The sequence below is a fragment of the Hippoglossus hippoglossus genome, chromosome 12, assembly GCF_009819705.1.
Source record: "Hippoglossus hippoglossus isolate fHipHip1 chromosome 12, fHipHip1.pri, whole genome shotgun sequence".
In the NCBI taxonomy this organism is placed as follows: domain Eukaryota; kingdom Metazoa; phylum Chordata; class Actinopteri; order Pleuronectiformes; family Pleuronectidae; genus Hippoglossus; species Hippoglossus hippoglossus.
The window spans coordinates 20,545,382-20,561,151 of NC_047162.1; the positions used below are offsets into that span (position 1 = coordinate 20,545,382).

A 15,770-nucleotide genomic window follows, 5' to 3' on the forward strand; every position below is an offset into this window, starting at 1 on the left:
ATGGAGGATCATTCACATGTGTTAATTCTGTCTTTTACAAACCGTTAACATGGAGGAGACCAGATTCATAACTGGGAAAATCATGATCAGCTGCGATCGGATGGTTCAGTGTTACTACACTAAGTTACAACACTTTATAAAACACTATGGACAAACTACAATATATCACAACACTATATGAACAACGAGGTTCAATTCAAGATGCAGGACGTGGTTAAACAGGAATCATTTGCAATGGATTATGGGATGTTTGGTTCCTTCACTCTAAAATGAATGAATCTTGTACCTTTCACGTTTTTCTGTTTTCAAATCGATCTCGTAGCCGGTTCCAGGATCAAAACTGTTTTCATCAGGATTTTATGAAACGTGTGATGGAAATCTGGAAATACAAGAGTATTATGTGATTCCCCGAAGCAACTCTTACCAACAGCTGTGCTGGTCAACGCTGCCCCTCTTCACCGATCCTATGTTTTAAACATTCAGTGTGGGTGCAGCAGGTGGATGGTCCGGTTCTGGGACTCTCTTGCAGTGACCTTCACTGCCGTGTGGGTTGTTAACAGGATCTGGAACGGTCCTGTCCAGCGTCTGTGTCGCCAACTTTTCCGTCTTAGGTCTTTCACTACCACCCAGTCGCCGGGCTTCAGGTTATGAAGGGGTCCAGTCGCCGGGGGAGGGAGTGCGTCTTTAACCTGTTTGTGGATGGCAGATAAAGCAGAAGAGAGATTTGAACAATAAAACAACATTTCATCATCACAGAGAGTTGTTGAGGGCAATTGCCTTTTAACAGGTTCAATGCCCGTGTTAGCTGGACGTCCGAACAGAGTCTCATATGGACTCAATCCATATTTTGATCTTATTCTCATTCTCATCTGCATGAGAACCAGTGGGAGAGCCTTAGTCCATGACGATCCAGTTTCCTCACAGCATTTAGCCAGTTTGTTTTTTAGTGTGCCGTTTTCTCTTTCCACCGCTCCACCACTGGCTGGCTGGTAGGCACAATGTTGTCTCAGATCAATGCCCAAATACTTATTTGTTTTAATTTCCGCACTAACAAATGGAGTTCCGTTGTCACTGCTGCTTTTACTTGGGATTCCCCATCTGGGAATAAGTTCAGTGACCAACGCTTTAGCTACGGCACCTGTGTCTTGTTTAGAGGTGGGGAAAACTTCAACCCATTTAGAAAACATGTCAACTACAACCAAGCAATACCTTCACTTGGTGTTAGTTCAATGAAATCCATCTGTAGATGGTCAAATGGTTTGTCAGGTGGAGGATGTGCAGCTTGTGGGCCTGCATTCCTCTACCAATGTTGCTTGTAGCACAAATGATGCATACATGACAACATTTCTGAGAGTAGCTAGAAAACCCCTTTGTGAACCAGTGTTGTGAAATTGCAGCCAACATTGATCCTTTTGAAACATGATTCATGCCAATGCGTTAACTTTGCATAATAGGGAAACAGATATTTTGGCAGACAAGGTCATCAGGGTCCACCCACACCCCATCTGTGTACGTGCAGCCACATCTCCTCCAAAGTGCACGCTCATCTGCTGTGGCTCTAAGTTGGAGTTCCTGCAGGTCAGCCGTGGGGGGGCCGACCTGTCAGAGAATGTGTGAGGCAGGAAGTGGCTGACGAGCAGCTGCTTTCGCTTCTGCATCCGCTCCGGCCTTACCTTGTGACACCGGGTCATTATTAGAAGTGTGAGCATCACATTTACATACTGCAACCTGTCTGGGGAGGAGGACAGCATCAAGCATCTGAGACACTAGAGCACGATGTGCAATTGGCTTGCCTGATGATGTAAGGAATTCTCTGTGTTTCCAAATCGTGCCAAAATCATGTACTACACCAAATGCATATCTACTGTCAGTGTAGAGATTCACCGTTTTCCCTTCAGCCAACTTGCTTCACTGAGAGCAGTGAGCTCTGCTGCTTGTGCAGACAGAAGCAGGGAGTGGGGGTGTGATCAATGCATCATGTGCTGTTACCACAGAGAAACACACTTGATTTGCTCCCGTGTCTGAATTGCGAGACGCTGATCCACAAACAGTTCAGTGTCTGGATTCTGCAGTGGTGTTTCCTGTAAGTCTGGTCTGGGGAAACACACTTCAGTTACTGTTACCACACAGTTGTGTTGTTCACCATCTCCTTCTGTTGGAAGAAGAGTAGCTGGGTTTAGAACATTACATCATTTCACAGTGATGTTAGGCATTTCCAACAGAGCAGCATGATGACGAAGCCAGCGTGCAGCAGACAGATGAGATGTCTTTGTTCCAACTAACTCATAGACACAGCATGTGGGACCAGCAGGGTGGGGGGGGGAGTATCCTACTAAACCCCTGGATGCCTTCTCAGCCTTCTCTGCAGCTGCTACAGCTCTGAGACAAGTAGGCCGGCCTGCAGCCACAGGTCTCTGTTTGCTGCCATGTTCTGGGAGTAGCACTGATGTCATGTAGCCCCCCCCCCTTCTCGTCGACTGCCTGTGTGAAAGGTCGTCAGGGTTCAGTAGTCCTAAGGTCGGGGTCGATTGTAAGGTCAGTTTCAAGTCAGTGAAAGCTTTCTCTGTGTCATCAGTCCATGTCACCTCACTATATGCTTGTAGGCCTCGCCCGTGTGCGATTGCGCTGAGGGCTCCTCGAGGACAGCATAGTTAGGAATAAATGATCTACAATAAAAACACATTCCCAGGAATGACATGACTTGTTTCTTTGTGACAGGTTTTGGAATATTTTGAATTGCTGTTACTCTCTGAGGGGGGGGGGATTTGCCCTCCGCTGTGATCACATGCCCTAAAAATGAAACTTGTTCTTTTACAAACTGCAGTTTTTCCGGCTTGCCTTATGTCCTTGTGCAGCTGGATGTTTTAATTTGAGCCACAGAATCCTTTTCACATTGTTCTTCAGTTGGAGCACAAATCATTAAATCGTCAACATATTGTAAAAGTGCACTTCCTGGTGTTATCTCTAATGAGCTCAAGCTTTCTCTTAGTGCCTGGTTGTAAATGGTCGGTGATTCACAATAGCCCTGACACAGGCGTGTGAATCTATAACTGTCTCTGTTGAACTCAAATGCAAACCAGTATTGTCTGTCTTCATCAATTTGAACGCTGAAAAATGCATTTGGCAGATCAACAACAGAGAACCAGTTACTATCCGGCAGAACTTGGGAAAGGATCGTTTAAGGATTTGGAACCGACGGAGCGCGCTGTTGTACTGCGGCGTTGACAACTTTCAAATCTTGATCAAATCGCCACTCATCAGGTTGTGATTCATCACAAACTTTCTTTACCGGAAAAATCGGAGTGCGCACCGGTGAATCCTTGCAAGGAACAATCCCACCTGCCCTCAATAGAGAGTTGAGAACTGGGGTAATACCATCGATGGCTTCCTGTCTCAGTGGATATTGTGATTGATGTGGTCTGTAGTCAGATTTTGGTTTGATGACTACAGGTTTCATGTTTCGAATTAAACCCACATCATGATTACCTTGAGCCCAAAGTGTCTTAGGGACATCCTGTAGAGCTGGGTGTGTTTCTGAATTGTTGTTTGTATCATGTAAATGTGCATGTGCATATTGGGCGTCTGTGTGTGTGTCTGGTACCAGTTGAACAGTTCTGAATCTGTGAACAACAGATGTAAATCCTTTTCTATACACTTTCCAAAATCGATTCTACTGAACCACAGGATCTGATGTCTTTTCCCAAACGTCAGCATTGACACATTTTTGTATCCATGGTCCCAAGTCTTGCCATTCATCATTTTTGTGTTTCGACAGTGAGACAGACATGTGGGTGTGAATCAGGAACGTCAAAACAGGAAGCAGCCTCTGAACATCTGCGAAGGAACTGAGAGGGTGACTTATTTTCTGGCTTTACAGAATTACAAAATTACAGAAACAGCAAATCTATGTTTATTCCAGAAAATACAACTTAGTGTTAACTTCTCTCTCACACAACTTTCTCTAAACCATCTTTTCTCAAATCCTGCATCTCTCCCTTGGTGTTTGAGTGCAGTGCAGTGTAAATCTTCTGGATGCAGATACTGGTGTCTGTTCTTAGTGTGACTGAATGGGCCTTATCCACTAGATCAGTGTTGATGGATGTGACAACAGATTAGCAGAGCTTCCATTCATACGCATATAACAGTGAAGCAGCATTACACTTAATGCACGTGTAAATCTGTGGTGGATCCAGATCAGCCGTTCGGACCACTACGACTCCTGATGGGGTGGAAACCAGAGAAATGCCCAAAAGACACATTACATCTCTTCCCATCAAATTAATTGGACAACATGAGGATAGCAAAAATGAACACTTGAATTTTCCTGTGCCACTATCGCTACATATTAAGGGAGTCGTGAATTTTTCAACCACGGTGCTTCCTGAAGCACCCACAGATCTAACAACTCGTCCACTCATTTTAGGATGTGTGTCAAACATATCACTCTTGATGACTGAATGTGTTGCTCCTGAATCTACAAGGAATCGAATCTCTTTCCCTAGCACTGTGAGTGAGTGCGTTGGCATATGAACACAAGCATCTGATTGATACTTAACATATGTTTCTATCAGTAGTTTGTCTTTCTTTTCTAAAAAATCAATTACTTCTGTGATAAGTGTTTGTGTTGGTGTGGTGCATTCACCCTCTTGATGTGTGAGGTGTTCCTCACGGTCTCGTTCTGTGTCCAAAGATGCTGGTTCCTCCCTCTCCTCCATCCCCGCCTCGGTTCCATCAGACTTGTAAAGTTAATGTTTCCTCGGACAATCTCTGCCCAATGTCCCTTCTCTCCACAGAGAAAACAAATGTCCGGATCAACACTCCACATTCGGTCTCCCCTCCTTCCTTGAAATCCTCCTCTATTCCGGCCTCTAGAGCACCCGCGAGGTGTACCTGTGAACATGGTCAGTGTGGCCTTATGCAGATCAGTCTCTCTTTTGTCTTTCTTCTTCTTTTCTCTGATTAGCTTCTCAGCATGAACTGCATGTGCTTCTATCAAGCTGAGTTTTCCAGAGTCCCACTGGATGCATGTGTGTTTTAACAGGCTGGCAACATCAAGTCTTAGGCCGTTTATGAAACTATTTCTCAGGTGGGCTTCCCATGGTGTTATGTCTGGTATGTTAATGTCAGCAGGTGGAGCCAACCCACTGTGAGTGTTGTGAGCTTTGGTTAAGCGAGTCAAGTAGTTGTGAACTGACTCATCTTCTTCTTGTTTACACGCTGAAATCTTTGTCCATTCGCACTGGGAATGCGGCTTCAGTGCGTCTACACAGATTATTAATGGCATTCATATACACGGCGTTATCCCAGTCTGGATGTACCATCCTAAGGTCTTGTTGTGGATATCCTCCTGCTATCTTTGCCCATCCATTACCCATTTTAGCCATGAGCAATCGTCTCAGTTCAAAGCTTGTGGGGCGGAATTCTCTGCAGAAGACGAGCAGCTCCTCTGCAAACTTCACTCCCCCTGCATTTGATGGGGAAGGGAGGTGACTCATTGCTGCTTGGATGTCGCTGGTTGTCCACGGCCTGTGAACAAGTATGGCAAGTCCATGTGGTCCTGCCACTTCAACCATCGGGAGGCACAAAACATTGTGGGCCGGATCCTGTCCCGGTCCGTGTTGTCTGCCTCATCTGGTGTGAGGTGGAGAAAGGCGTTGCGGTTCTGGAATGTTATATGGTGGAGGAGGTGGTGGAGCTTGGGCTCCGGCCTGTGGAACATCCGTTGTGGTGCAGCTTGGGGTTGGTCTGGTTGTCGTCTTCTTGGCGGGACAGAGTCGAGGTCGGAAACCTGCATTTTGACACACTGAGACACTTGTGAGGAGTTATCTGTCCCTGCCAGTGTTTGTTTTTTGTCCCTACGTTGCGCTTCTTCTAACCAAATTCCACATCCCTTCCAATCTGCCTGAAATGTATGTTTTCCTTTTTGGCCTGACTTACTTTTTCTTTCTCCTCCAGCTTCAGTCTCAGCTGTTTTATTGTCTTATACTAAAACTCCCCCCCTCTGGAAACCCACATTCTGTCATCCACACTCGTACCTGGCTTAGTGCTGTGTCACCATAGTTCCTTCGCATGAAGTTCATATTAGGACTACTCAGATCAGTTCCATTATCCAAATCATCACATTTTTCTTTACTGTTACTTTTACCCATATTTAAAAAAATTATGTTAAGTTTTAGTTACCTTAAGTCTTTAATTAATCTCCAAAACGCTTTCGTAAGGAGCAAATAGGAAACTCAGTAATATTAATATCCTCAAATTATTGTAATATCCCCTATATAATATAACCAATAGTAATTTCTCAATTCGTCTCTTTAATACACCTTCAAATATCCTGCCTGACCAACATGAATCATAGTGCCCTAAAGACGTTCTCTCTTTGGGTGAGTTGCCTGACACAATGCAAATACAACTCAGTATCATGTCCAGGAGAGAGAGGACTCTAAACACAGGAACCTGATTCACATGTGTTTCTTTTGGAGATAAGCAGACATACTTTCAGTTCTGTGGAGAGTAAATAAGCGATAAAAAGGGTCTGACAGTTTCCAGGTCAACACAGTTCAGACCATAAAACAGTCCAGGTCATAAAGTATTTGGACAGGTTGTATATGTATCCAGATACAGATCATGAAACTTACTTTTCAACTATAACATAGGTTTCAGCCACACTTAGTTATTTTTTCTACTACACTGAGAAAAATGATTTTTTGGCCCTGTAATGTTTACGTGGCTTTTTTGTTTAAATTCTACAATAAAATATTATTTAAGTGCTTTTACTTCAAAATGCTGTGTGTTATTTAATCTGCTACTTGAAGTTTGTTGGTAATTATAAATCATCATTTTGATAAGTAATTTGTATCATTCACGCCAAGTAATATTTACTACCCTTCTGTATCGACTGCACGACCCGACACACGGAAGGAAAGTTCACTTTGGTAACTGAGTGAAATTCAAAACCTCTTCCTGCTCAGCCAGTGACGTCAGAGGACAGGTAGTGTCCTTTCACACAGTAGGTGAGACACTGACCAGAGCAGCAGCACTGACCCAGGAGGACAGACAGCACTGACCCGGGAGGACAGACAGCACTGACCCGGGAGGACAGACAGCACTGACCCGGGAGGACAGACAGCACTGACCCCGGAGGACAGACAGCACTGACCCGGGAGGACAGACAGCACTGACCCGGGAGGACAGACAGCACTGACCCGGGAGGACAGACAGCACCTGACCCCGGAGGACATACAGCACTGACCCCGGAGGACAGACAGCACTGACCCGGGAGGACAGACAGTACTGACCCGGGAGGACAGACAGCACTGACCCGGGAGGACAGACAGCACTGACCCGGGAGGACAGACAGCACTGACCCGGGAGGACAGACAGCACTGACCCCGGAGGACAGACAGCACTGACCCAGGAGGACAGACAGCACTGACCCAGGAGGACAGACAGCACTGACCCCGGAGGACAGACAGCACTGACCCGGGAGGACAGACAGCACTGACCCGGGAGGACAGACAGCACTGACCCAGGAGGACAGACAGCACTGACCCCGGAGGACAGACAGCACTGACCCGGGAGGACAGACAGCACTGATCCGGGAGGACAGACAGCACCTGACCCCGGAGGACATACAGCACTGACCCCGGAGGACAGACAGCACTGACCCAGGAGGACAGACAGCACTGACCCAGGAGGACAGACAGCACCTGGATGCTTTTATACCTCATTTGATGAGACAGTTGATGTGAAGCCACTGGAGTAGGTTTTATGCTTAATTTACTTTGTACATTCATGTTAGCTCATCTGCTAAAGTCAGTGTGTGAGTAGGCCACAGACTACTTTGCTAGCATTAGCTTAGCTTGCTCGCTCTCTACCCATTGTGAATGTATATGCACTTATACGATGTTCTGTCTCTCGAACAGAAACATATCAAAGGGAGAAGAGACGTCATCATCCGCTGCTTAATGGAGCAACATGGAGCGTCTGGAGAGGAACTGGAGAGGAACTGGAGAGGAACCGGAGAGGAACCGGAGAGGAACTGGAGAGGAACCGGAGAGGAACCGGAGAGGAACTGGAGAGGAACCGGAGAGGAACCGGAGAGGAACTGGAGAGGAACCGGAGAGGAACCGGAGAGGAACTGGAGAGGAACTGGAGAGGAACGACCAGGTCCATCTGTGATGATTATTCTGACCATAATAAAAACCTAAGACTTACTCTTATCTCCGGACAAACACTTTATAGGCAAACCACTCATATCCCTTTGTGTGGTTTAAAAATGTTCTTTTTATTAATTTGCATTCTTCAATTAGATATTTACTACAATTGACATTTAAGATACAGTACCAATCAAATAGTTGCCTAACAGCTTTTTGATTGGTATAGTCAATAGTTAAAAACAGTCCATAGTCCATAGTCTTCTAAGTTCTGATTTCAAATGTTTTTGACATCATTTCAGCAAGGAAGCCAAAGAGGACGTCTCTCATCATGACTTTAAGATCTGCAGGAAATGCAGCACAGGAAGGCCACAACCCCCCCGACCACGTCGGTCATCACAAGGGAAAACAGGTTCTGGATGACTGTCGCAAATGTCGACCTTTTGCTCAAAGGCCTAAGAACCGAATTTGTTGGGAATTAACTTACTGCATTTCTATTCTGTATTTCTTACAAAGCTATTGAAAGGGTCAGTTTGGATTATTTGATGTGTGATTGTATGAGGTCCTTATCGATAGTCAGTGGATTCGCTGGAGAAACAGCATGAAAGCTAAGCAATGATGTGCCACGTTCAGCAAGTTCAAAGACCAACTAAACGCCTTCGGAGAAATCACGTATTTTTCTTTGTGTTATTGTGTGACTTTGGGAATCAACTGTCCCTAAAACACTGAAGTCACACAATAACACAAACAAACTGAGGATCTAGGCTGGCACCTTTTTTAAATGTCTAAAATGCGTTTGTTGCTGACCCCACCCAGAGCAGGTCATTACTTGGCTCCTGTGCCGGTGCCCGTCTCTGCTCCTTCTGACTGGGGATGTGCTGACCGCCATCTACTGCAGCTAATACACTGACTACAGAGAAGAACCTCAGCCACACATGGAATAATCCTATCAAACTGTTTCAGAGGTCAAATGCATCAGAAAGGTCACATGTCCTATTTGAAAATGTTTTAGTCTGACTAAGTGTTTCAAATGAAAGTCTGTTTTAATGCCCACCAGATTGTATGTGTAAAGAGCAACCTCTTACATCAGTGTTGAAGGGGGAATACGAGGTGCTGTTTCTGTAAAAACATCTGTTATTTCATGTTTTATAGAAGTCTTACGTTAAAACAATCGTATTGGCAAAAGTAGCTCATGTTAAAAATGCAATAAATCCATAGTATAATAGTGCTGTAAAGTATATCAAATAATATGTAAATATTACTCAGAAATGTCTGGATATAAAGTAAATAAAAGTGAGTTAATTTAAATATTTTCAAAATTAGATACAAACTTAGTTTAAGTACAATTTACTAGCAAAATGTGAGTATATTTTATACCTAAGGGTTAAAATTGCCAGTAAAATCTACTTAAGTATTGTTTATCTACCAAGTCTTAATAGTAAGTAAACTTTACTTGAGGATTTCTTCAGTAAAAATTACAAAGAATTTCTGAGTGAGAATTGTTACCTAGCTTCTGCTAAGGAAATGTCACTCCAAACTTTTTTCAGTGTACAAACGTCAAGAAGAAAATGAATTTACGTCCTGACCCAGTTCTAAGAGTGTTTCCCTTCATATCTACCCAGTGGCTAAAACTCAAACAGCCAGTGTCCTGTGATATGATGAAAACTACCCCCCCCCCCCCCCCCCCCCCCCCCCCTCACATATAATTAAAACCACAGCAGAAGTGTGTGTGTGTCCATCTGCTCCAGATTCCTCTCAGTCTTGTAGATGTGAAGATGTTTCTCTTTCAGTCGAGCTTCCACCACAACCACATTCCATCTGCTTTGGTTGAGCAGGATTACGCAGACACTACTCAAATGATTTCTTACCACCACAGAGGTTTATGTTCATCCCTGTTGGTTGATTGCTTGGTTTATTATTTATATGCAAAACAACAAAGTTGTTACACATCTGGAATGGATCTCGATGACGAGGACAGGTCTTGACCAGTGTGATTTTCAGCGGAGGGCTGAGCTCGTCTGTGTCTCAGTTTTACATTAGGATGATGTCAGTGTCAGTGTTGTGTTTACAGCTTGTTGCTATGAATTGGCAAAAAAAACTTTGCCCAAACTCATCTCTGTCTGGGATCTCTTCTTGATTTGTCCACAAAGTCAAAACTTTCCCAACAGCACTGTAATAACACAACATACTGTATTTGTCCTGCATCAGGAAAACCGATCAGAGATCTCCAGATATAATTCCATTCCACACAAATGTTTTGACGAGTTAAATGTGTTTTGGGTTCTGGGATTTTCTATGACATCAGATTTATTTTTAGCTCAGCGATTGGAATGTAATGATAATGCACGAGAGGCGTCTCCACAGTCACATGATTTGTTCACAAACCCAGTCACTGCTCCTCCTCCTCCTCTCTCCCTCCACACACATGGACAGATGAGGCAACTCCACAGAGGGCCGAGGTGTAGGCGGCTGCTGATATATGACTGCATCTATCATGATTATAAAGAGCAGCCTGTTCACAGCTGCCTGGAGAGAGACCTGCTGCTGCCATGGCACATAAACTGAAGGTGCTGCCAGCTGAGGCCTCCTGCGGGGAGCAGGAGATGGGTATTGGCTCGGACGAGCCCGTGTGCATCCTCATCGAACACTGCCGGGACATGAAGCAACAGGAAACGCGCCTCAGGCTCATCACCCTGCTGCTGTTCCTCTGCTGTTCAGCACTTTACATCTTCACCATCTGTGCTGAGCTAAGGAAAAGAGAACAACAAGTGAGTTCCTGAACTTCTTCCTCATGTGCATAGTTTTCTCTGAGAGTTTTGGCTGCGTCTGATCCAGGGAGGATGTGAAACCCACTGAGAGATTATTCTGAAATATGAGGACAAGTAAACGAACTGAACAAAGTCAGAATATTTCCCAGAGAGGCGAAGCGTGCTGTGACCTATAAAACTTCACCCTGAGTAAAGTCTAGTTTTAGAAACACTAAGATGCAACCTGAGCTCTTATCCAAACATCATCCTCGTTCATTTGACTTTCTCTCTGCTGTAATGACTCGTTCACGTTTCTCTCATGAACGAGCAGCTGAACGTTTCTCTGTCATTCAGCTGGATTCGATCAAATCTGTTGAGCAACTTGGTCTCCTCCTGTTCTGCCTGTGACCCTGACCCTCATGACAGCATTGCTTCACTTCTCCTGTTTGCACAGATAACTCTCAGCTCTCTGCGTGATCTGTGTCCATAGTTCAGGAAAAACATCACCAACCAAAAACACCAAAGCTCAACAGAACATGAGAAACGTGTCTCGATGGATCGGATTTGACTTAGATTGAACTGCACTTTGGTGTTTTGTGAGGAGTCTGTGTTTCCTATTCTGATTTGAATCTTTAGCAAACTTTAATTCTTCTTCTGTTTTTATGTTAATTCATCGCTCAGTGTTTAGAAAGCTGCAGTTTACTAATTTATTATAAATGTGTTCTGCTCTGTTTTTAGAGCTCAGGTGAGCAAAGGGCAGCCGCCCCCCTTCAGCAGAGCCTGCACGCTGCAGGTACGCCCCTTCACTTCATCTTTTATCAAATACATGGATTTAAGTATTTTGAACCGATTTCATATTGCATTTAATCTTATGTTGTATCGTCATGTTTGTGCTGCATGACAGTGAACCAGTCGCTGGTCAACGTCCCATCTGCAGAAAAGAAAAGATTCAACATTCAACTCAGTAAGTTTTTCTCTTTAAATATCACATATGATGTGTTTCACTGTTTCTTTCCTCTGGAGTGTTATAAAGGTTATGTAAAAGTTTAAAAGCTCAAACTCTGTAGTAAAGTTAGAGAAGATACTGACGCTCCTGAGGCGGCTGGTTGGGCGTTAGGGAGCGTTGGCCACTTTCACTACTCTTTAAAATGTGTTAATAATCTAAATGTTGAGGTCACAACTGACTTCGTAAAACTGGGAACCTCCACAACCACATTGCACAACAAGCGAGGGTGATTCACCATCATGTGAAGGTTCAGTGAAGATCTGCCTGCACGTAGAGACCAGATGTAAGAGACGTGATGAATTACTGCACCACTCACATATTCAAAGATCTGTGAGACAACTGTATCTGAACAACCGCTGTCACCAGATTATGAACATTCAGCCACCAGGGGGCGATGGAGATGTTTTTGCTTCACTTTCGGAGCCGTCGTGTCGACAGCTGTGTCAAACGCTGAATGATTTTCTGTTTCTTCCTCGTCCTGCAGGTTGTATATTTGAAAAGACTGAGGGGAAGCAGCTCTTGTGGGTTCCGAACTTTTCCTCAGATAATCAAGACAACAATAAGACAAAAGCCATCGTTATTCCTGAGGACGGCTTCTACTTCATCTACATAGGGACTTCCTTGAGTTGTCGCAATGATTTGGGAGCTGCATCGTTCAACGAGTTCCATCTGAGGCTGTCCCGATGGAGCCAATCTTACATCAAGCCCACGATCCTCGCCGAGTCCAAGGACGGACTCATGTGTCCTCCGGTGGGGTTCAGGAGCGTGTACGTGGGACAGCTCTTTGACCTTTCGGAGGGAGATCACGTGAGCGTGTCGATTGAAGCTGGCTACAAACTGATCGAAAAGTCCACATTTGGGGCTTATCGTGTGGAGAGTTAAGGTTTCTGCTCATTGATTCAGGCTTTGTAATGTATTTGTTTAAATGTTTTATATATTAGAAATACTTTTTGGTTATTTATCACCAATCATTAATAAGCTTTGTATGTTTTACAGTAACTTGAGGCTTTAAAATGACTGGCTGGGAAGATTTCAACAGAATAATTAACACATGTTAACTAAATGTTAAACTAACTTACTGAGTCTATTTAACAGCAGTTTTACATTAACTCTGATCATTACTATCATTAATTCTGGTGAAAAGAATGTGTGGAAAAATGTGAAAATGATCTTATAGCACCAGCAGGCACTGAGTAAACATGAATATATAAATATAAATATGATAGAAAGATGTGACTGCATGGGGTCATTCAGTTTATTGACATAACTTTGATATTGTTGAACAAGATTATTGTATTATGTCTTAGGATTTTATTACTACTATGTTTTATTGTATTTTTCTGCATGAACAAACTTGATTTGATACATGACACTACAACTGGATCTTTTAAATTCACATAAGAGACAAATTATTATGTGTTTGATTCCAAAGATGAAAGGATGTATCACTAATTTCACCAAACGTGATTTGAGTTGAACACAACAGGAAGTTTAATATGTTGAACATGTCAAACTTATATTAACAATATACAAAGAAAAAATCTAGAAGAAACTGTGAAAATTTTGACTTCCCACAATATTATCACATATATTATGTGTATTTCAGGTTCGGTGAAGTGTAAAGTGAAAACTAGGGAATATAAAGATTACTTATCGTTCATCACATCAGACAGAAAAAGTGCTTTTTGTTCAAATAAGTTGTTTTTCATTCAATTAAATAATTCAAACTGGATATTTTTATTGTTGTTGTTTTTCTACACTGGGATTTCTTCATCAGCATTTGATCTGTTGCTGGGTCACACAGATGCTGTGGCTCAGGAGGTCGAGCGGGTCGTCCACTGGTCATAATGCAGGTGGTTTGAGCCCCGGCTCCTTCAGGCTGAATGTCAAAGATACTGAACCTGACACGGTCCCTGATGGCTGAGCCGTCGTTAAGTGGGGTTCGCTTGTAAAATGTGTTTAAGAACAACTTCAACCTCCTTTGTTCAATGTGCGTTTATTAAACCTCTCTACCTGAAGTCAACTTTGTTTTAGGAAGTTTTTATTTCTGTGCATCAGTGTAAACCGACAGCTGAAGGTTACGTCTCAATTCAAAAACTCATGACACAGGACGTTATAAATACAGTTTAAGATCTTAGAGGTTAGTGAGAGAATGTAGCTGCGAAGTCGGTTCCGTTTAAAGCAACACTGTGTAACTTTACTAAGCAACAGCGCCCTCTGCAGCCAGTGGTGATTCTTAGGTAAAACGTGGCCTGAATCCCGCTGGAGGTCAGAACCACTGTCCATAGAGGCGAACTAAGCCATTGCCTAAAGCGGCACTTTGGCCGGGGCGGCGAAATGTGTGAGGAACGTGCCAATCACGCAGCACCTGCAGCCGCCTCTTTCCCCGCCTCTTTCCCCGCCTCTTTCCCCGCCTCTTTCCCCGCCTCCCGCCCCCAGCTGTCAAGAGCCAGCGGTCGATTCCATTTAACTTTATTTAACTTCATCAGAAATTTTCTTTGAGATAGAAAACAAATCCCTTGAGAGGATACTGCAGCGTCTCTACACGACCCAGATTATCTGATATAAAAAGAGACGACTATTGAAGCGCTCTGTTAAATTATATAATCAGTGTTGTGCATGTTCATATTTTTTGCAAACGCTGAACTGAACAAATCAGTTTACAAATGATGAACGTGAGCAGCTTTTTATTTAGTCATCATCGTACAGGCCATCATGTGAACCCCCCCCCCCACTCACTCAGAGACACACAGTGAGATCACAGCTCGTGCACCTGAAGCAGCCGCTCAGTGACTCTGTAGAAGTGAAACACAGAGTTCCTCTGGTCTCAGCTGCTTCAGGATCAGAGCAGAAGCTGGTTTGTACCGAGCTGGAGTTTCTGTGTCCTCCTCCACTCGGCTTCACTGGAACTAATACACACTCATCACTAGTTCTCAGGACCTGATCAGCACAGGAAGTCACTGAGTGTTGGTTTGATTCCAGTTTATCAGACTCATTGAAACATCATGGAAATGACTCGTCAACAGTTTCAGTCCAACACGAGACGCTCAGTCAGGACTCAGTGTTAGAATGAGCGACACGCAGACACGATCCGACTCCATCGACTCAGAACCAAACACACGACCGGACGTTTGTTATCGACATCATAACCATCCCAATAAAAAACGGGACTAAGTTGTGTATAGGAGAGATTTGCACTGGTATTAGTTAGTTTGAGGAGCTGAAATTGGATTATATAAAATAGTTATATGTGCTAGATGCACTAGATCACTCGCACTTTGTGTGTCAGGCATATTGGCGTTTGTGTGTTGTTGCTGCTGGTACGATGCCTCAGCCTGTTTTTATATCATGAAATAACTAAATAAAACCAAAAGGTTCAGAAACACTTGAACAAACATCAGTGAGATAAGAACGACCTGAAATGACAGAAACATCTTTACAAACATTTATTTAACGTCTACTTTGATTCTTTAGTTTGGTCCATGTCCCATCTGCTAACATGGAGGAGGAGGGTTTATACTGCAGCCAGCCACCAGGTGGCGATAGAGCTGATTTGGTTTTACCTGATGGAGCTCAATCAATCAATCAATCAATCAATCAAATTTTATTTGTATAGCCCATATTCACAAATCACAATTTGTCTCATAGGCTTTAACAGGGTGAGACGTCCTCTGGCCTTCGCCCTAGCTGTCATGTTGTTGATCTTTATTTATAGGCTGCATGACGGTGACTTCACTGTATTCATAGAAACAGAGAGAATCCCCGATCGTCCAGATAAAGACCTGGCGACGCCCACCACGCCCGAGTTCTAAAAGTGACCACGGATGTGATCTCCCTTCAGGAACCACACGGTGAATCACAGAG

General features: G+C 43.8%; 1 long non-coding RNA gene across 1 annotated transcript in view; it reads right to left on the minus strand.

Moving 5' to 3' along the window:
* The window catches only part of LOC117771400, a 22,002-nt gene extending 16,794 nt beyond the window's left edge, over positions 1 to 5,208 (minus strand). Inside the window, exon 1 of the long non-coding RNA XR_004615579.1 lies at positions 5,196 to 5,208. This is a non-coding gene — a long non-coding RNA (uncharacterized LOC117771400). The remainder of the gene's footprint in view (positions 1 to 5,195) is intronic.
* Between the last annotated feature and the right edge of the window lie 10,562 nt (positions 5,209 to 15,770).